The following is a 21,293-nucleotide window of genomic DNA, read 5'->3' on the forward strand; positions in this document are numbered from 1 at the left end:
GAGAGAGAGAGAGAGAGAGAGAGAGAGAGAGAGAGAGAGAGAGAGAGAGAGAGAGAGGGGAACATGAAGGGGAACAGAGCACATTTAATTACTCTGAGCATCCATGTGGCGTAATAGCCGCCTGCTGTTCAAACAAAGAGCAGAGCCTCTTCAGCCTCCCCACAATGAAAGCTGCTGATGCCGCAGCTTTACTCCCATCTAGTCTCTGCCCTCAATCTCTCTTGATCAGGAACTTCAGAGAAAACTTGCAAAGTTCTGCATTTTTATTGTAGCCTACAGGAGGAGAGGATAGCCCAGGATATTCTAAGTAAACCTGACAGAAAATGACCAGGAAGGAGGAAAAACGGCAAGCAGCAAAAAACTCCTGCCATAATCCGGATAGTAGCTTAGTTTAAGGGGCTGGATGATATGGCTGAAAATGCCATCTTTTTGTATTAATCAATGTCAATATATCACAATATATATTTAATGATAAAACTAATGCTCAATTTAGTTATTTTGGTAACAGAAATTGTATTGGTTTCTCCTTTTTTTTTCCCTTTTGCATTTATTGCGGAGGAGACATTACATAATGAAAATATAATAACTGAAACATTGTGTTGATTGCAAGACACATCTATAAGTACGGTGTATACAACACTTCTTGCTGGCCATCTCACTGCGGCACGCAACTCTTGAGCACGAGCACCAGAGGCTTCTGTTGGCCGAGCGGGCTAACTACCGGTTAGCCCTATGCTAACGTGAATGATTAGAAAATAAGTCGACCGCTCGTCTCTTTCCGAACGTTATCGTACCAAATTGATCAAATGCAGATAGTGAAACGATTCATTCTGCGGGTGCTGTGGCGCTTTATCAACCGTTTTACAGCTGCAACAGTAGATACATCAACAGAAGCCAGTTATTCCTTTCAAGCTAACAGACACCTAATTGTAAGACGAGCCTTCTCCTCGACTGATAACTGAAAAGGTGCATTTAAGATGTTCGACCTTGAGAAGACTTTGGTTCATTTACCGCAGTCAAGAACATTCTAGGAGCCTTTCAAAGTCAATTGAGTTCCCACCGAAGAGTTAGACGAGTCCTTTTCCCCAGCTCAATCTCCAGGGCTATTTTTATCCATCCGACTGACAGATCAAGTGGCACTGATCAGCACACCTGCTCCTCTGTGTTGAGGGGGAGAGGGAGCAAAAAACTGGAGCTCATACATCAATATGTCACCGGCCAGGACTGTCCGGCGGGCCCCTTTGCGAACAAGCCCCCACGGCTAGGTCACGACCGGAGACCCACCCAAAATCGCATAATTCAGACTGGGCTGGCCTCGATGCAACAATATACTTCTGTGAATTTGAAGGTGGGCGAAGTATTAGCTGCTGTCCTGACCAGCCTTTTTGAGTTAGTAAGGGGTATTTTGAAAGAGAAGTGAAAGAACAGCTAGAGTGTCCCGGGATGCCGATGGAGTTTTGGTATTTTCAAGCTCTTCAAAAGGTACTGTATATCCACAACCTCGATCTCACAAACCTGTGCTGAGTATTTTCTATCTTCCCTGTTCTCGAGTTGTCAGGAGAACCTACTAAAGAGTACTGGAGAGTTGTCCGACATGCAGTATTTACCGTGCATGTGTCTTCCTTGAAGGACTGAGAGCAGCAGCCTGTCAAAGTGTGGTGAACATTTTATGGCCATCAAAACATAAGGTTTTTAAGGCAGTGGCAGTTTGCCTCGGCGGTCATTTGAGAAGAGTGATATGACAGCGGCAGAGCACATGTCTGACAAATAGAGAACTTTGGAATCCATAACCCGCTGGGCAGGTGAATCCTTCTAATTGGGACTGCAGCGGAGAGGCGGTGGGTCGTGGACCTGCAGAGGCCTCGTCACACCGCGGCCGATTGCCGATGATACAAATGTTACAACAGACAGGGCGAGATCGAGCAACCTTGGCTTTCCAAGGCAGGCTCGTTACGTTACATTGCAAGGCTACTGTGGCCTGGTGCTGGATGCAGCTTTTTAGTGGCTGAGCCTCAGAACATCAGTGAAATCATTTGACACATTTTTAAATTAGTAGTAATTTGTCAGTCTTCAGGAGGCTGATACATTGCTAATGTAATCTTTTTTTTCCTCTCTTCTTCTCTTTCTGCTGTGCGCTTCGGACTGTGTCGTCATCCATCGATCTGTCAATCAGGTGAGTAAGCTTTCCGAGATGTATTGCTGTTACATGTTACTACAGTTGAAGTCTTGGTTGTTTAGCAAAAGGATGCCTGTCCAAGACTTCTCAGATAAAAGTCTTTACAGTTCAGTTAATCTTGTGGCATTGTGTAGAAAGAAAAAAAAAATCTCATTCATCTTGACCTCTCAGAACTACAGGATAATCAAATTGAAACTGTTGGAATTACCTTTAAAAAAGATTGACCTCATCTTTATTGGGTCAGTCAAAAAACATACTGTACACTTCTTTTCAGCATTTATTATATTGAAAACCAAATATCATCTTATTAAGGAATGACATAAAAGGGAGGTTTTCAACCTGACTGTTTTGGGTAAAAGTGTTTCCATTAACAAAAAACTTCCAGACCAGTACATCCCCTGTACTCTCGCCAGTTTTTTCCATAATTCATGAGAAACTTAAATTATGACAGTCTTTTTTGACCGCAGCAGTAAGATCTCTGTGATACACATTACAAGATGAGTAAAATGCCAGTAATGGCACTGATTCGAAGTGCTGTGTCAGCACTCAGTGCATCAGACTACAAAGTCTATGAGTTCAAGCACATCACCGGGGCACACTGTCCACATCACATGCAAAAGGAGAGGGGATTGTGAACACTTCAGGCTCTACTGCTTTGAAGTCTCCAAGTTGCCTGAAAAAACTCACCGTGCACTCGACACGGCGGCATATCTGTTGAGTTGATCAGCAGATGGAGTCTTCTCTTTTGGTGTGGGACGGTGTGTGAGAGTGTTGCATTCCACTCGTCGACAGGGAAGAATCTGAATCAGATCAGAATCAGAACCATTTATTAAGCCTCCTGCCAGATGGAAGGCTCTCGGACATTTTATATCCAGGGTGAGAAGCAGCAGCTTCTTCACGAATCTCATGTGATTGCAATTTTTAATTCAGTTCATTCATAGTAACTGGTAAATGGACTTGTACATTTGCGGGACGTGACTCCAAATTGAGCCTTTATCGTCTGCGTCGCACGAAAATTTCCGCTTGCAAAACCTGACGTTCCTCAGCAGGTGACTCACGTGCGTCAATATCTACCGTGACAGGAAAAAGCCCTCTCGCGACACATAAGCTTTTTCAAAATGAAAGCCAATTTAGGTCATTTCATTCGACTTTTTAGCTTCATAAGTAAAATTGTGTGGTTTGCCCTAGATCTGTTGAGCCAGAACTGTCACAAGGCCCGGTTCTGGCCCGCCGGGCCATGTAATTCCCTTGTCTGCTCAAGCACGTACATGATGTTGCTTTGATTGCCAAGGGCATGCCGTGGGCGATACTACACATTAAAAACCTCTGACTTGCCGGAACACAACAGCTAAGTCAAAATCGGCCCCCAACCTAATTCTGCAGCCCCTCCCTTCCCTCCATTACCATGTTGACACATTGTTATTTGATCAGGGGTGTGCACATCAGAGGTAATGCATAGATCACTCTATTACGGCAGTCACTTTCTGTATCCTGTGCGCATTCCCTTGCGGTCAGCTGAGGTCAACTTATCTGGTCAACTGCTCAGCCGACCTGTTGTAGCCTACTTCCTCCAAAACTCCGTGGTCGCCCTCTCCTCCTGTTGTTGTCTTTACTGTAGCCATGATGTACCGACCTAATAATCAGTGCTACCAAGCCGACCAAGAATATATCGTGAGGCAGCGGGCGGTGCCTGAGGAGGATCTGCTTTATGGTGGTGAGAACATTACGTAGTATTGAAAGAGTAGACATGCACCTTGAGGCTTGTTGGTTTGCAGCAGACTTTGGGGGGAAGCATAAATCTGCCGGTGCAATATTCTTCAGCAGAGAATCTCTGTATATAGCACATTGAATTTGATCTTAAATTACAATCTGCTCTGTGTCCAGTCTATCCGTGAAAAAAAACTTGAGCTTGAAACAGAAAAATGCTGTTGCTTGTGGAGTTGCCGTGTGTGTGTGTGTCTGATTGGTTGACAGTATATTGTACCAAGTAGCTAAACTGTCACCACTAACACTGGCACAGATTTCCGATTACTCTGAGAGAACAGAGCAGCATATTGGCTTTTTACTGCATTGTGGATTTGGCTCGTAGAGACGGTTTGATGAATGCCTCGACACATCTGTGACCATTATTTTAGAACACTCCAGAAAAATCAATACTGTTTGCTCCCGCTGCCCAAGGCACTGATACCCATGAATGCTTTATTTACCTCTTTATGCGTGAAGATTTGAGGCGCTATTCAGTGTTGCCTAATGAACGAACTGCCCTGCCAAACACTCCGGTGATAGGGCACAAGAGTATCTAATCACCTCCAAATGTCACTCTGGCTGTCTCCCATTCATATTCCGTTCACCCTCCACTTCATCAATAATAGGTAAGGAGCGAGCCCAGTGGAGACGCAGCGTGGGGAATGTGTGTCCCAGTGCCCACCTCCCCCCCTTGTGAGGGCCCACTGAGGGCCTGGAGGCAAGTCTGGTCAATGGCCTTCTCCTCCTGCTTCTGCGAGTTAATGAGGCAGATGTCAGTTAGGCCAAAGGAGCTCTGCCTCGGTGCATTGAGTTGAGAATCAAATCGGACCCCCCCCCCCCCTCTATAATTGGCACCTGATGGTCGGAAGAGCTCGGTACGCTGACATTCATTACACTTAATAATGCACTCTAGGCTCCATTGCGTCCCTCTCTAACCAGCTGTCTGCTCACAAACCTAATGCCATTAGGCTTCAAAGCCGGGGTGTCAAGCATTGCTTTTGACACAAGGCCTCTGTGTTGGAGGAGCAAGCTTTTTGTCCACCAGGCTGTGCCTCCCGCTTGGCCGTCCATCACTCCACTGAGCTGGAGAGAGCTATGTTTTTCAGCCGAAGAGTGATCCCCTCCAGCCCGTTGTAGATGTACCCAGGGTACAGGCAGCGCTTTCAGAAGAATGCATGAGTATAACTTCCGGGCATCTGGGCAGCATCAACACAGCCTTATCTGGCTGAACCTCCATATCATCAGGTGTGCTACTAGCGAGCCATGCTGGCTCCTTGCTGCCAATCAGAGCCCAGTGGACCGATGTCCCTGCCAGGACGCCGTCGCATATGCCGAATCCTGAACACTCTGCTGGCAATAGCGGACCAGCCTGTCCTCTCCAATCAGGCTTGAGTTCCCCAGTATTGCTTCGTGTGCAGAATGCGTGTCTGGGGAGAGCAGCGCTCCTTCAGCTTAAGGATCACAGGCCCTGTTTTACTGGAAAAACACAAGCGTCTCCGATTCTGCCCCTTCCACACTTTCCTGGCAGGGCATGCTGAGGGGATAGTGTGCTAATACGTTACTCGTCACACGCTTTTCTTTTTTTCCTGACCTGCTGTATGCCTAAAGCATATGTGAGCTTCCTGCAGCGTAGAATCCTTAACCCTCTTCCTACTGTCTGGGGTACCCGCAGAGCCCAGAGGTATACTTTTTGTCATATCTCACAAGAACTTTATGCTATCATTTCAATTTTCCATGACTTTGTCAATCAATTTGTTCCTAATAAGTGCTTTTTGACTAATATTGTCACATGACCTCTGTGTCTGCAAAATATGGTCGGAAGGTGGTTTGTGGTGGAAATTCTACTTCCAATTAAATTCATTTGTATACCCCAATATCACAAATCACTAATTTGGTGCAGAGGGTTTTACAATCTGTACAACATGCAACATGCACTGACCCTGGACCCTAGCATGGGAAAAATAAAACACTCCCCAAAGAATGACATGGCACATTGCACAAGATTGAGATCTCAGAAGACCTCCGCAATTATTACAAATTACAAGAGGTCCCCACGTAATACTAAAGTTATGCAAATAGGGCTTTAGAAAGAAAATATATATAAATATATATATAAGTATATAAGTATGTATACTGCAATGACGGTGATCCCTACAAAACAGTGAGATAATGTGGAAAATGAGCATTTGTCAATGGCCCCTAAACTACACGATAAGCCTACCCCCCATCTTCACTGTGTCAAAAACTGCCCATTTAAAATTGCCATGTGACGGACTGTGCGCTTGCCGAAAACTCCAGATTCAGTGACACTGGAGACAGCCTGCCTCTTTGTGTCCGCGTGTCTGAACGCAGCGCTGCAGCTGCATGGGCTGAAGCTCGAGACTATGCGTCTGCCGAGTCTGACCAGACACTGATTCATTGTCAACCTGATATCACTCACTGTATGAGCAGAACTAGTGATGGCTGGGAGGGAGGGATTGGCAAAACAGGTGTTTGACTATGTGTACTTGGATGCATCTAACAGACATTCTCTGTTCAGGACAGACACCATGCACAAAGTAACTAACAGTGTAGCTAGCATCCATCACAGGTTGGCTTGCTGAGATAAGCTACTGGCTAAAGATAAGCTCCTAACTAAACCCCCATTCACTCATTAAGACTCGAGTATACAAAGCTCGTTTGAGTTATATCATTTAGCAATGCGCCACAAGAGGCCATGATTTAACTGTAAATCACAGCTTTAAGTGGCTTATTGCTTTTGTAAAGCTGTTATTACATACGTATACCTGGCAAGGTTTCATGTAATAAACACACAGCTACAAAAAGATGCAAACATTTATTGATGAAAAATAATCTCTTTCCCTAAGTAATGACGTTCTTTGCCCAGAGCGGTTGCCAGCAATACACAGACACAGCGGAAAGCATCGGGGATGATTGTTAACATTTATCTGAATATCGTGCCATTGTTGTGGTCGTAGATAATCGTGTTAGCGCTCTGTTTTGCTGGTACAGGTCCGATTCAGGGAGCTTTCAGTCCCTTTGGCGAGTTCGAATCTGTATTTAAGAAGTGGATGTAGTCAGAGTGAGTCTTCAGTTTATTTTGACCGTCGCCATCTTGGTTCATAGCAGTCGCCATGTTGTTTTAATGCCACAAAAAGTGACAGGAGAGGGTTTGGCTGAATTCAACTAGGACACTCAATAATATCTCTTGGCAACCAAAATGTCACAATTAACTTTCATGAATTTAAAACAAATAAAAGGGACAAAAGCACAGACAACTCCTAGACTGGACAACTCAATTGTAACAACCCGTCAATCACAAGGTAGCCTCTACCCAAAGCATATCGCATATAAGAATGGCCTGGCACTCCCAGTCAATCAAAATGCACAACAAAATCTAACAATTAGTTTGGCGCAGTGATCCTATTTGTTTTGCTGTAGCAGTGATGTGTAATGAGTTTGAATGAGGCTCAGCCAATCATAATCAAGGATTGGAACTATTACTTTTATAATATTGAATAAGGACCACGATCAAGCTCAACATTGATATAACATAATTGGTAATGATCAAGGGAATTTCTCACTAACCTGTTTTGTAATATGAAGGTATGTAACTATGAATGTGAATATGAATATGTTACCTCAGCTGAAAACTAAGAACTGGCTTTTGTCAGCCAGTCAAGCGGAGTAACATTTGGAGGGATCTAATGATATTAATTTAGCTTTTTCTATATTGAAGCCTTGTGTGTTTCAGTTTATGAGAGCACCAACTGAATGCAAAGACGATAATCGTTTCCATTTTCTTATTGTGCAACAATGCTATACAATCACACTGTGGCATATTGTTTGATCGCCAACAAGCATTTATGTTTAATCCAGACTAATTTATATCAATCTGGCCATTCAGAGGGAAAATGCCTCACATTACAATGATGCATTATGTATTTATTCGTTAGCACGGAAGTGAGTGAAATAATAGTTGAGCGTCTTGTGGCAGCAGGATCGTTGAGAGAAAGAAGTCGGATGCATTTTTGTCTCCCGATATTGAACCGCACAATAAAGGCTGTCATCAAATTCTGGGCAAAGTGGAGCCGCTGAGACAAAGGAGAGATGAAAGGCGTAGATAATGACTGGTGTTGTTTTATTCATCAGTATGAGTGCTGACCAGTGTTTGTGTGTGTTGAACTCATTGGGTTTGCAGTCAGAACTGTGAATCTGTGAGTGTGTAATTAATTCCCTTCTGACTGCCAGCCATTGTTGGACTCTGATGTACAGGGAGGAAAATGGCGTCTGGTTTGCACTGTTGACAGCTCGAACACAACAGTTATTCAGGTGACTCGCTGACCTCTTTGGAAAAAAGACCTGATGGAGTGTATTTTTTAAACTTTGCAGCTGCAATGTGTATTATTTACATAACAGGAAATAAGTTGTGCGTCTCTCTATTGCTATCTGATATCTATATATGACATTTTTTGCTGTATATATAATAAGCTTTTCTCTCTAAAGTCCAAATGGATTTTTATGGTATATATTGAGTGTGATCCATTCGTTTGAACAGAAAATAGCAAATGTCTTGTCATTGGCTGTTGTGGTCCCGCTCTAAAGTACTGATGTAATCATCCACTCTTAAATAACCTGTGCAAACAGTGATGTTTGTTAGATCCGATCTGTAAACCACTGACATTACCAGAAAACCTGGGCGTCAATACCGAAAAAGGTCGCGAACGAGATTTCTCCTCTGATTGTCGGGAGGGGTGACTCGGGGATAAATCGACCCAAAACTCCTGTAAGCTGTACCCTGACAAGATTGTGCTGCTCTATATCAACGTCACTCTTCTTTTGCTGCTAAAAAACCACAAGAGGTAAAAATGTATTTGAGCAAATGACAATGCAGACGTCATTCTACAGGAAATTTCGAAATGAAAATCCAAGTACCTGAAAGTACAAAGTAACTGATCCACTCTGTGATTGTCAATGAATCCCTGGGTGGTAAAGTGCAAAAATACCATAGTGTCTTACAGAATGATAAAGATGTCAAATCAAGGTACGGTCACACATTAGCTAAATTCACATTTGCCACCCGATCACTTTCATTCTATGCAAACAAAGGGGCGAAAAAGCATTTGCTTCCGCTGGAGAAGCAAACTTGCATCTTTGCATTGGCGGGGAGTTCAAGTTTGGCCTGAGCTAATGAAAGTAATTTTAACTGATTTCAAGAAACACATTTTCCCCAAGATGAAAGGTTAAAAAAAAAAAATCGGTTTTCTAAAATCTAGGCAGAGTAAATCTCAACAAAGACTGGTCCACCCAATGCAATGATTTTGTTAATATCTTATCATGTTTGATTGATTTAATTGTTGACCCTGCCATTAAACTGGTGTTTAATTTGTATTCCAGTGCCCTGTTTCTAGCTACATACCAATGCAATGACCCTTTAAGCACCCGCAACGTAAGCAAAATCAAAGAAGCACCAAGGAAAGCAGATTGGTGTCGAAACGTTGTTCATTCCCTGTTCTATGTGAAACATCACGGTGCTCTGTATTGCTCCAGCACAGGACGAGCAGCCTCGATGAAACGGCCGTGCCTTCTGTGTACTCTTGCCCTCTGTTAAACTTCTCAATGAGCATCACTTTCATGTCTGCCGAATGTGGGTCACACGGCGCTCTGCCTGTAGTCTCTGTGGTCTTGCTCTGCATAAATAACGGCGCATCGGTAGCTACTTCAAACAAGACTCACTGTGCCAAACGTTGGTGTAGACTTTCTTGTTTCTTCAGCTCAGTCCACCCAAGGCTTATTTTTGGCCACTCGCAGAATTGCTAAATTGTTGATATCGGCCCAGACGTAGAAGTCTAAAATAAAATCTGGAATTTTCATTTGGGTTCTTATTGCACCTTCATCAATTGTTAAGGATATATAGATGGGGCATATTTCTCAATCCAGTCCATTGGATATACAGCATCTCTGGTTTGACAGCGTTAACTCTGTCAAAGCTGTCTTCCCCTCACGCTGTATCTGGCTCTGGAGCAGCTTCTCTGTGGAAGATAATGAGGCAGCCAGTGGAGAGGTAATGTTGAATAAGTGGGATCCTCTCTTGGTTCTTGTTAAGTGTCAGTGAAATGGAATAAAACCTTTGGCAAAGCTGTCCACACCAACAGGAGACGAGCATCATTTTTTGATTAAGGCCTTTTAAAGCCCCGTCTTGAGAATATCTTTGTCTGTCATGGTAGAGAAATTCCATTCACCTCTTAAAAGACAGTTTCTCACACAGATTGTTCATCACAGCCCGGCTGCCACTCATGACGTTAAGTAGTAAGCTGACCCGGCGAGAGAAGGTCAAAGATGACAACTTCAAGATGGAAAATTTAGCAGGCGAAGTTCAGCGTTTCCTGACGGACGGTAACAGCTTTGAACAAAGAAGGGGGGGGGGGGGAGATAAGATCCAAGATCACATTCGCAGTAAGAAGAAACTGCATTGCCAATAGCGATCATGGTGATTTGATCTCTTCAAAACATTACTGATTGAGTGTGGACATGACATGATGCAGGAACCTGCTCACTGCAACGTTACATTTTCAAATTAATAGCCAACTGTTGGATATTTACTGAAGCGAACGAGTTCTCAGATTAATGTCTTCCTGTGCATCTTAAATTAAGGAGTTGGCTGAAGTTGATTTAAAGTGAACTTCTGTGAGAGAACATGGTGACTATTTTGATGAAGTCTCTTTGAAGATTTATGTTGCATTACTTTAAATTACTTACCGTAATTAGGTAAACATGATTTTTTTTTCATCTGGAGGAGATATTGCACGGACAACAAACAATATGTTGGCAGCAAATGTTTTGCACATCAGTTAAGATAAGAGCTATCGTCAGAGTTAGCCGCTTAATAATTGATTAATCGTCATTTTTTTAAGCAGAAACACAAACTCGCTTCTAGTTCTGAGAAAAGTGTAAATTCATTCTAGAAAAAAACCCAATCTAGTTCACTAACATCTGTCACTATCTGCACGTTTTCTTATATTTTGCCAGAAAAACAGAATGACAAAGAGAATAATCTATCTTGAAGTGAGCATGTTAAGCAGGGTTTTAGGTTTGGTTTTAACTTCCGTCTGCAGGTTGAAGGATTCTGGTGAACCTGACCCTACATTTTGTCTGATTCCACTGTGAATCTGACCCGATGGCACCGGCGACTAACAATTTAGAAATAACCAATAATCTCGCTGATGGTCTCAGTCGCTAATGAACGTCATATAGAAGCAACAGTAGTGCATTCAAAGTTCCTTGTACCAACTTAAACAAATCCGACACGAAAGTTGAATATCCATATATGGTCACAATGAATGTATCACAAAATAAATGCATAATTACTGGACCTTATGTGCCACCCTGTTTTAAGTAAATGTGTCCTGTACAATAAAAAGCAGTTAGCTCAGATATAATCTTGATTCATTTAAAATCAAATCTTATCAATACTCTTTTAGTGTGATTTTTTGTATAGGGCTAGCATTAATAACATATCAATACATGTTTTTCAGGGTTGTTTCTCATTTGTTAACGTTATGAATTTTGTATTTTATAAGATGCAAAGCAACATCATGACATCAGCATTACATATTGGCTGCCCTAATATTGCCATTAAAAACCTGGTCGACCACTGATGACATTCACAAACAAATGATAGTAGTAGCAGAGCAACGATCACAAATAATCAACGAGGTATTTCATATCCGTGTTGGCATTTTGGATGTTTTATTCTATACAGTCAGTATCAATTACGAGAGCAAACTGTGACTAAAGCTGCACTTCTCACCTCCGTTCTTTGACAGTTGTGGCATGACAAAAAGTCTGCCTGTTTCCTCCTCTTTGAGATGCACTTCCCAGACACCACTCCGCCTCCGTGTCTGTCATTCAATTCTGTGCTGACTCGGCACTTCTCACAGAGTGGAGACAACAGATCCATGGGAGAGATCAGGGCGTTCAGAGACACCCCCCCTCCTCTCTCTCAGCTTTTCTTTCTCACTTCATGTGTGAGAAGTTCCTAAGCAGGCAGGCTGCAGCCCGGCCGCCTTTTGAAACAGAATATTTGATTGCGGCAGGCTGGCTGTTCGGGCGGAACTCAGCTGCTGGGACCGGGCTCAGGGTACAGGCAAGGTCAGATGCACAAGCATTCATTCGCACATGACAACACACCCACACACTATGGACCCATTTTCCATTCTTAATTAGCATTAATCACTGGCCCTTTTGTAAATGCTGCCGGCTGCTGGCTGCCAATTATCAATGATTACACACTATTAGCTGCTGGGAAGGTGACGAGGGTCAAGGCTGGCCCGTTTCTATGGACGTTATTCAGTAGAAGTCGGCATGGTAAAAGCAATGAACAGAACTTCCCCCACATATTTATGATAATGATCATTTAGCTAGAAATAGGCCACCAGCAGGAGCCTCACTGGATTGTAGTCATATTTTGACTCATAGACAGCATGGAGGAATTTCTGAATCTCTGAAGACTAGTGTTAGACGTGATGTTGTAACGGGTTGTATATGGACCCAAATGCAACACACAGGATTCCAGGGATCTTTGACCTTTTATTACAAACTTCGATAACAGCAGACAGAGTTTAAACTGGGTCAGGATCAGAAGGCTAGTGGGTTTACCGGGAGTCAGGCAAGGCAGGTAAAACAGGGGCAGGCAGGGTTTCCAGATACAGCAGGTAGAGTAAAACAGGATCAGGATCAGAAGGCTGGTGGGTTTACCGAGAGTCAGGCAAGACGGGTAGAACAGGGGCAGGCAGGGTCGGTAACAGGAGATCAGTCTGTGAGAGTGTGCTGGAGAGTCTGGCATGGAAAACCGAAGAACAATCTGGCAAATGTGTCTGGGGGGCAGGAGTCTATATAGGGGCTTGATTACTGATCAGAGGCAGGTGAGTGAACAGGTGAAGGGAGTTTAGACTGATGAGGAGGGAGTGACTGACAAGTAGAGTGAGGAGGGTGTGGAGCTGAACTGTGACAGATGTCATCCCTAATGTCCTCCAGCGTCACAATAATGTCACCTTAGCTTGTGTTTTGAGATGCATGTAGTTGACGTTGTGTGTTGTAACTTGTGGTTTACGTTTTAACACATGTCCAATGCTTTGAAAAAGCAATGGTTTACGTTGTAACACAGTTTACGTTGTTTGGGTTTACAGGAGTTAGCTGAACGCCTGCTGCGTCTCATACAGTTGCTAGAGGGTGCCTTGTGCGTTGGTATTACGATGCCACAGACCAGAGCTCAGGCGCCACTATTTGCCGCCGAGCTAGTGAGTCCAGACTGGACCGATTATGTTCAAAATGATATTGAATGCAGTCATGCTCATGTTATGGTTATTCCACGGTTGTTGCACTACATTTGCAGAGATCTGTCTGCCTGGATAATAGTCATAGAGAATGAATTGAGCCTCAAAATTACAATCAAAGAATTGATACATTTTAAAAAGAAATGATAAATGAATGAATAACATTTACATTTAATTGATACATTAAGAAACATTCAAATTAATACATTTGCCAATTAATCATTTATTTTCTTTCTTTTTTGCAATGTAAATATTTCATTGCACTTCATTTTTTGCTATGTTTGACGAAGCAGAGGGAGAGAAGAAAGCATCAAGTTATCAGGTTAATATAAATATTCAGATACTGCACATATAAAACAGAGAAAATCCCTCAGAGTTCATGGCTTATGGTCTTTCTATATTCATTCTTTAAATCATATATTGAAACCCTGCCACACTAATCTCTAATAAATGACTGACTAACTCAAAGTGTTTTGTGTTTAGATACTCTAAAGACATGTAAGTAATGTCCTAATTAAAAGAGGTCCACTTTAAGGAGGATTGAGGATCACAGCTTAACAACTGGCCAATCATACCTCACCTAAACAATAAGGTTTATCACTGAGTTCCACTCTTTGATTGTCAATGAATCTCTGGGTGGTAGAGTGCAAAAATACCATAGCGTCTGACAGAATGATCAAGATGTCAAATTAAGGTATACGGTCACACATTATCTAAATTTACATTTGCCACCCGATCACTTTCATTCTATGCAAACAAAGGGGCGAAAAAGCTACTTAGGAGCAGCAGAAACCAGCCAAATCTGTTTTTCCAAGTATGGTGAAGTCGTGACCTGCCCTTCTTTGGCTTCTTTGGTTGAGTTTGTTAGGTTTAGCCATGTGGAGTGAGATTGGTTGGATTAAGAATATTTGGATAACACAATCAGAGGCAGAGTAGGGCAGGTCTTGCCTTTGCCATCCTAGGAAAAGTGAATATCGCGCAGAAACAGCTGTGATTTAGCCTCTACACACGCCTGAGAAAACAAATGGCTAAAAGATGCTGAAACTCTCTGAGCTGAATGCAGAATCAGCTTATAATTCTGTGGGTTCGTCACTATGGGCGACTACTTTCGCCTGACAGTCAGTTGATCCATTATTTATCTAAATATATGACTTAGTGCAACTGTACATTACAAACCTTGTCAACAACTATTCAAAGTAGGTGTAGCAAACAGTTTTTGCAATGTGTGCCTCCAGTTCATTTAGAAGAAACTTATTTGGCTTGGCGTTTTTTCCAACACAAGGTACGTAAGTTACGTGACAAACATTATTTTAACGCTAAACCACAATGTTTTGCTTAACCTAGCCAAGTAGTTTCCGTGAACAGATTCTACACTGCAGGGTGCCTCTGCAGACGCATCGCTCATGGCACTGGATATTCGTAGGATAACGCACGGAAAAAGGAAAAATAACTCTTCGTAAGATATCCTGTGAATCGTTGTGGATACGTTGTGCCAGAACAGCTGCCATTCCCCCCCCCAGTTTAACAGTGTAAAGCAGAAACCAGACACCTGCCTCCATCCAATGAGAATCCGCTGCTGATGTCTGAGCGAAGACAACTGTCAATCATCCATTCCATCCATTCCCTCTCTGTGCAGCCAAGTTGAAATTACTTTTCTCCCGAGCAATATGCCTGGCAACGCCAGCCTACAATTTTCGCTTTGCTTATTGTAGTCTGGCATTGCCAGGCGACAGTAATTCTTTGCCTGTTTGGTGTGCTCCCTTTTCCTCAGCCTGCCTCGTCTACTTCGTCTTCAGTTAGCGGTTTCCAATGTGGAGAAAGTAATAGGAATAGTTAGGAACAGGAACAGCCCGCCTCCCCAGCACACAGCTGTCTAGGATAGATTTCTCCACATATGATTATTTTCATTGGTGCAAAAATGGCAACCCATTGCTTTCATCCTGACGGACTGAGATCAAAACTTGACATTTGTTGTTGATGTTTCAGATTATGTTCCGCCGTCAAACTGCGCTGTAGCTGTGCCGGAAATATCTTGACATCTCATTTACATTTGGCTGGTTATCCATAGAAAAATAAGAGAAATTCACCAGCAAAGCAACAAAATGCACCCAGAAAAGCAAGACACGTTATCACGAGCTGTTTCATTTGATGTAAAAGTGTTTTAGGGTGGATTTTCCCTTTAAAGATCACCGTTTTATATTGGCAGTAATTGGATCTTTGACAGGCTCTTTTGAATGGCATTAAAACAGGGGTGGCAATCCAATCGTAATGCCGCACATTTTAGTAATGAGTTTAAAAACATTTGCTTATCTTCTTAACTGCTGAATAAAGATAGAGCTGTGCCCACAGTTACGAATCCAGCCCAGAGCCGTGGAAAAAAAAAAAGATAAATAAATAATGGGAAGGAGAAGGCAAAGAGGGGATTTGAAAGTAATTTGCATTGAACAATTGATTTCTTGCAACTACCCTGTCCGCAATGTCAGTCATTCCATCTTTTGAGTTTTAATAAAATCCCCGACCGAGTTCTGTTCGAATTTCCGATTTGAAGACCACAGTCAATAGCAGCAAAGAGTCCAAAGATTGGGCCCCATTCACTAAATCAATTCCAATAATGCTTCCAGGCCTGTGCTTCTGCAGGGGGAGTCAGCTGCACAATGGGTGTCAGAGGAGATAATATCTACTCGCTTGTAACCATCCCGTCCCTGCTGGGGGGGGGGACACTTCAAAACAGGCCTATCAGTTCTCCATCCTCCCCCTGCCTCATGATATGATCTCATTTTACAAAATTATAATGTGATGCCGCTCATAATGGATGGTAATAAAGATTGAATTATCCACATTTGGAAGCATGCGGCATATATATTACATGGTAATATATATCCCACATATTCGGTGATAACATCATTTAAGTACGTGGATGTACTGCATATTATATTTCCACACTTATAACGTAAATTTACATCCCCAGACATACTAAGTACCAAATATACAGTACATTGCACACACCCATACATGTTCTCTGTTCATATAAAGACTTATGAAATTGAATTAATTCGTATTCAAAGACCTTTGCAAATTGTCTCTTAATTATATTCTACAGGAAAGATATGTGCCAACTGCTGGTGATGACATATGGAAAATAAGAGGTTTCCCAGACAAAGCAGTGTGCTAGCCATTATGAATAGGACCCACTGAGGACCCAGGTGCCTTCTTCCGCTCATCACGCCTCACCTCCGGCAGGCCTTGTGTTGCATTTTTAATGAAATGGAGAGCGGAGCAACAGCTTTCATTTCACATCTTGCATTCCTTCACACAGCTGAGTCATCTGTCAGAGATGATAAACTCCAATTTGGTGAGAGGTCAAGTGAAATATTTACAAGGGCTTCCAGCAAACCACCCAATCAATTACTAAATGATATATTCATGAATCAATAGGACGTAGCTGACAGCCAAAAGACGAAATGCTCCGTCGCAGGGAGATTGGCATATTGGCTTTTGGAGCAAATTAAGATTTTTCGTCAGAATGCCCAGTTCAAGGCAAAGTTACCAGTTTCCTCTAATTGTCAATCCAGATGTGATACTGCAGTGGGCCCAACGCTGCATTCCTGCTGCTGTTTTCATTTTGGGGGAGACATTCAGTGTGTATTGCTTATGAATCCTCCATTATCACGGTCATCATGATTTTTTGAGCTTAATGTATATATAGATAATGAACTGCGCATACTGTAGAGTGACGCTGAATTCATAAGCTACGACACGTACCCTTTCTCCAATTCAAGAAACTGAGGCCTTCTGCTACTACAGCTTTGCATGGCCTGATACATCGACTGTATACAAGAAGAGGAGGTTGTCACCATGACGTCACCATTGGTTTGCTGCCATCTTGTTTTCTTTTAACCAGAAGTGTCACGAGAGGGTGGAGCTAACCGAACGCTGAAAAAGACATCCTTAGGTGACCAAAAAGGTTACAATTAGCCTTTATGAACTGAAAACACTTTGTGAAAGGGTTAAAGTTCTTAGGCCAAAACACTGTCAACTCCCAGACCGGACAACGCTGTGGTAGCGACCTTAATTACAAGGTAGCATACCCTGCTTCATCGTCTATTTGACTCTAAATGGACCATAATTTACGAAATGAACATCATGCTGTATTGAACAATAATTGAAACTACAGATTGAGTTCATAAACTCATGTTTACAATATTGAGGTGATAAATCAAGAGAGAAGTTTTTTCTCTCATTTCTCATGGCTGTGGCTCAGAGGTAGAGCAGGTCGTCCTCTAATTGGAAGATCGGATCCTCCAGTACTAAGTGTCATTGGGCTACTAATACACTGAACCCCAAATTGATCTGAAGGCTGTGCCGTTGGTGTGTTAGTGGTTAGATTCTGTTAGTGGTTAGTCTTTAGATTCTGATGGACAGGCGGCTCCTTGCATGGCAGCTTCTGCCATCAGTGTATGAATGAGTGTGTGAATGGGTGAATATTGACACACAGAGATTTGGAAAGCGCTATATTTATGCAATTCCGTTTACCATTTACTATTTACAATCGGACTCCTTTTTGCAACCAGAGGAGCTGGGTCTTCGAAATCCTCCAGGTTTAAGGCACTTCTGCTTTGGCTTTACTTTTTAGATCCACCTGGTCTGTCATGACCAGTAACTTATGATGGCTAATGTTAACTAATGTCAGCAAACTTAATATAGATATTACTGTGCAATTAACTCAACTGAGTCAGTGCGCTGACTTTATGACACCACTTGTGCTACTGTTAGGGTTAGTTTTAAAAAGGTCCATATGCATCTGCTGCAATTAATTTATGGTGCCGTCACGAACCGGACAACCTGCAGGACTGTGTGATACTAGACATTTGACATTATTATACATTCAAATGGCAACTACTACACAATCCCTGTGCTAATAATTGGAACTGTGAAGCAGGTGATCCATAAAAGGCTCTTTTTACAACAGCATGAGTGTACCACACCAGATAGTGAAGAGGGTTTTAAAAAGATGTGTTTTGACATTCCCTCATTACACAAGACTAAGAGTCCATAGACATTCTACTGGCGCTGTGAGGCTATATTTAGACACAGTAGTGCTTTGAGCAAAATGTTTTACCTGGTGATGGCTCTAGATTTAAACCTATAGGGTCATCAATGCAATGTTTTCATCCAGAGGGAAACATGAATGTTTGTACCAAATGTTATGGTAATCCATCAAAAAGTTTTTTAGACATTTCAATCAAAACCACAGATGTTGACCTAATGGCGGCGTTAAAGGAAAAGTCAGAAGATTGACAGAAGACAAAGTGAGTAGGATTCAGCCTCTGGGAACCATAAATATCTGTACAAAATATTGCGCCCATTCCTCTCGTAGATGTTTAGATATTTCACAAGATAAGTACAAAGTTGGACCTGCTAGTGGTGCTAGAATTAAAGTCGGGCTCACCAGAATCTGTAGGACTAATCCTCTGGAGACCATGAATGTCTGTAAAACCTGTAATCCCAATCTGCCCCCGGAATTGAACAAGCACTGTCGTGGTTTCCAACAGGTCTGTCAATGTGATCTCATCCCTATGTATCATATTGTGCGGCCTTTTTGTTAACATTGTAAAACGTGGTTACCGTTGTTGGTTAGGGTTAGAAACAAATCATGCTTTTGGTTAAAATAAGTAAATCTGTTACGCAAATACAGACGTGATGTTATGTGACTCAGTGATGTAGCATCAGGGATGTAAGACCTGTGTTTGTTTGACCCCTCAACCACTCGTCACTCCCACCCTGAACAGATTTTCTCCCTATTAGTACTACGCCCGTTGCTCTGAGCGTCTATGACACGGATGGGTTTACTTTGGAGTTAGTTGAGAGCCTGGAGCGTTGAATGGTAAATAGACGGACTTGTACTTGTAAAGTGCTTTTCTAGTCTTTCGACCACTCAAAGCGCTTTGACACTAAATGTCACTAACCCATGCACACCCATTCATACACTGAAAGCAGGGGCTACAATCGAAGGTGCCACTTACCCATCAAGAATATCTAATGTTCATACCTATTTACACACCGCAGGTACAGCCTACGGGAGCAAAAGCCTGTCTTGCTTAAGGACACATGAACATGGATTAGTAGAGCAGGGGATCGAAACGCCGATCCTCTGATTGAAGGGCAACCATGCTCTACCACTGAGCCACAGTCGCCGCTTGTGTAGAGGGCATTGACCAAGGTTTGGTATTTGACGCCCTGCAAGTGAGACCAGTCTGGGTCATGGGTATGATTCGTGTGTGTGCACACGAGACTGCAGGGGTTTCTTTGATATTCCAAAGGAATGCAAGTCTTAGACCACATGAAATGTGCATTGGAGATCGGGGCTGTCCACTCTCCACCATGGGAACGCTTACGTAAGCTCAAGCCTAACGACCCTGAAAAATGAAAGACTACAAAACAGCATACTCATATTACTATTGTGCCCCAGTTAAAATTAGAAATACAAATTCAGCAGAGCCAGAGCATTAATGCATAGAAACTATCAGTGCTCTGTTTCTATCTGTGGTTGTCTGACCGTGGTGGAAGCACCTTGAGTTTTTCTCCGCAGTATAAAGCAGAGTGTTAAATAAGATTTATCAGAGCCGCCTCAGCTCGGGTTTAGAGGCCATTTCCCCTGAATCCCAGTGTGGGCCCTCCGTGGCCCTAATCAGCCAGTTTGTAAATAAATCAGCCCCAACCGTATGGCTCTCGTCTTTTTGAGATTCAATTTACCTCGCGGTTGCTGAGTCGCTGTGCACTTTTCTCACATCAGGAGACAGCAGTGAGCTGGAGAGTTATGGTTTAAGGCGGTGGGGGGAGGGAGGACTTATGCAGAGTTAGTCTTGAGTTTGACAAGCTCTAGCATCTGCCCCCTCTCTCTCGGTTTGACAGGGAAAATGAGTTGGAATTGGAGCTTTGTCAGGCAGCCACAGTTGGTAATTAGTTTTTGGCTTTTCAATTTCAATGTGCGCAGGTAACACTTAAGGCATTTGCCATCGCTGAAAGAGTGATCACAGCCATTCAGTCGGCCAGACACTTTCCATCCCGAAGGTGCTGCAGACCTTTTCGCATTTTCAAACGAGGTTCAGCTGTCTCAGTTTAGTGAGGTACTGTCTCTGTGATATTTGATGCATGTCTATGTATTCTTTCACTCTAAACGGACAGACCACACATGCTTGAAAGGACGCTATATGGACCGAACGCTCTGACGATGAACAGCATTAAGCTTAATTAATCTCATGAACCAACTTGTTCTAAAATAATTTGGACATTGTTTTTTACTTCCAGCTGTTAATTGTGTTCAATGTGTCCGATCTGCAGTGGGTGAACTGTGAATTACTTTATTAGGCTTATTTTTTAGCCAAATAATGGACAGAATTTAGTTTACACTTCACTGTTTGGAGTGAACGGGGGGGGAGCACTTTAAAAAAACACATAAACATGTCTCTGCCCTAATACTTTGTTTTTCCAGCCATCCTAAAAGCTACCCCATCTGAAACATATTTGAATTCTTTGATTCTAATTTCACAGAGAAATTACTTGAAGCAAATAAATGTAGTTACCAAACGCTCTTCAAACACCTCGGATCATCAAACCAGGGACATTAGATCATAAAATTAATTGGATTTGCTTTGTAAAATGACACAATAGAGGTGTTCTTTAAAGCACAAGGCTTGTGACGGTATCTCAGAGTCAAGCAACCTAACAAGACATTTATCTATTCCCTGTCTATTCCAGCTTGATGCCTTGGGATTCATTTTTAATCGGATGAGCCTGTGATACATAAACCCCTAAGACAATCCATGGCAGGGATTGATTTTGTAGTAATATGTAAATCAGTGTCATCAGTATTTCCGGCAACAACATTTCTGCAGTGGCTTGAAGTCTAATAAAGGGCGGATTGATTCAGCAGTATTGTGAGGATTAGAGCAGCAGATACCTCATGTTTATACATGAGACCGAAATGTGACGCTGAAGAGCCTGTGGCTTACTGGTAGAACCAACGGCATCCATTA

The 21,293-nt window shown here is 42.6% G+C and overlaps 1 protein-coding gene across 1 annotated transcript in view; it reads left to right on the forward strand.

Moving 5' to 3' along the window:
* Window positions 1-21,293, forward strand: part of LOC116399015 (netrin receptor UNC5D-like) — a 172,730-nt gene that overhangs the window by 53,883 nt on the left and 97,554 nt on the right. The gene's annotated exons all lie outside the window — the stretch shown is intronic.

The sequence above is a fragment of the Anarrhichthys ocellatus genome, unplaced genomic scaffold (assembly GCF_004355925.1).
Source record: "Anarrhichthys ocellatus isolate YVR2014 unplaced genomic scaffold, GSC_Weel_1.0 scaffold97, whole genome shotgun sequence".
Taxonomy (NCBI): Eukaryota; Metazoa; Chordata; class Actinopteri; order Perciformes; family Anarhichadidae; genus Anarrhichthys; species Anarrhichthys ocellatus.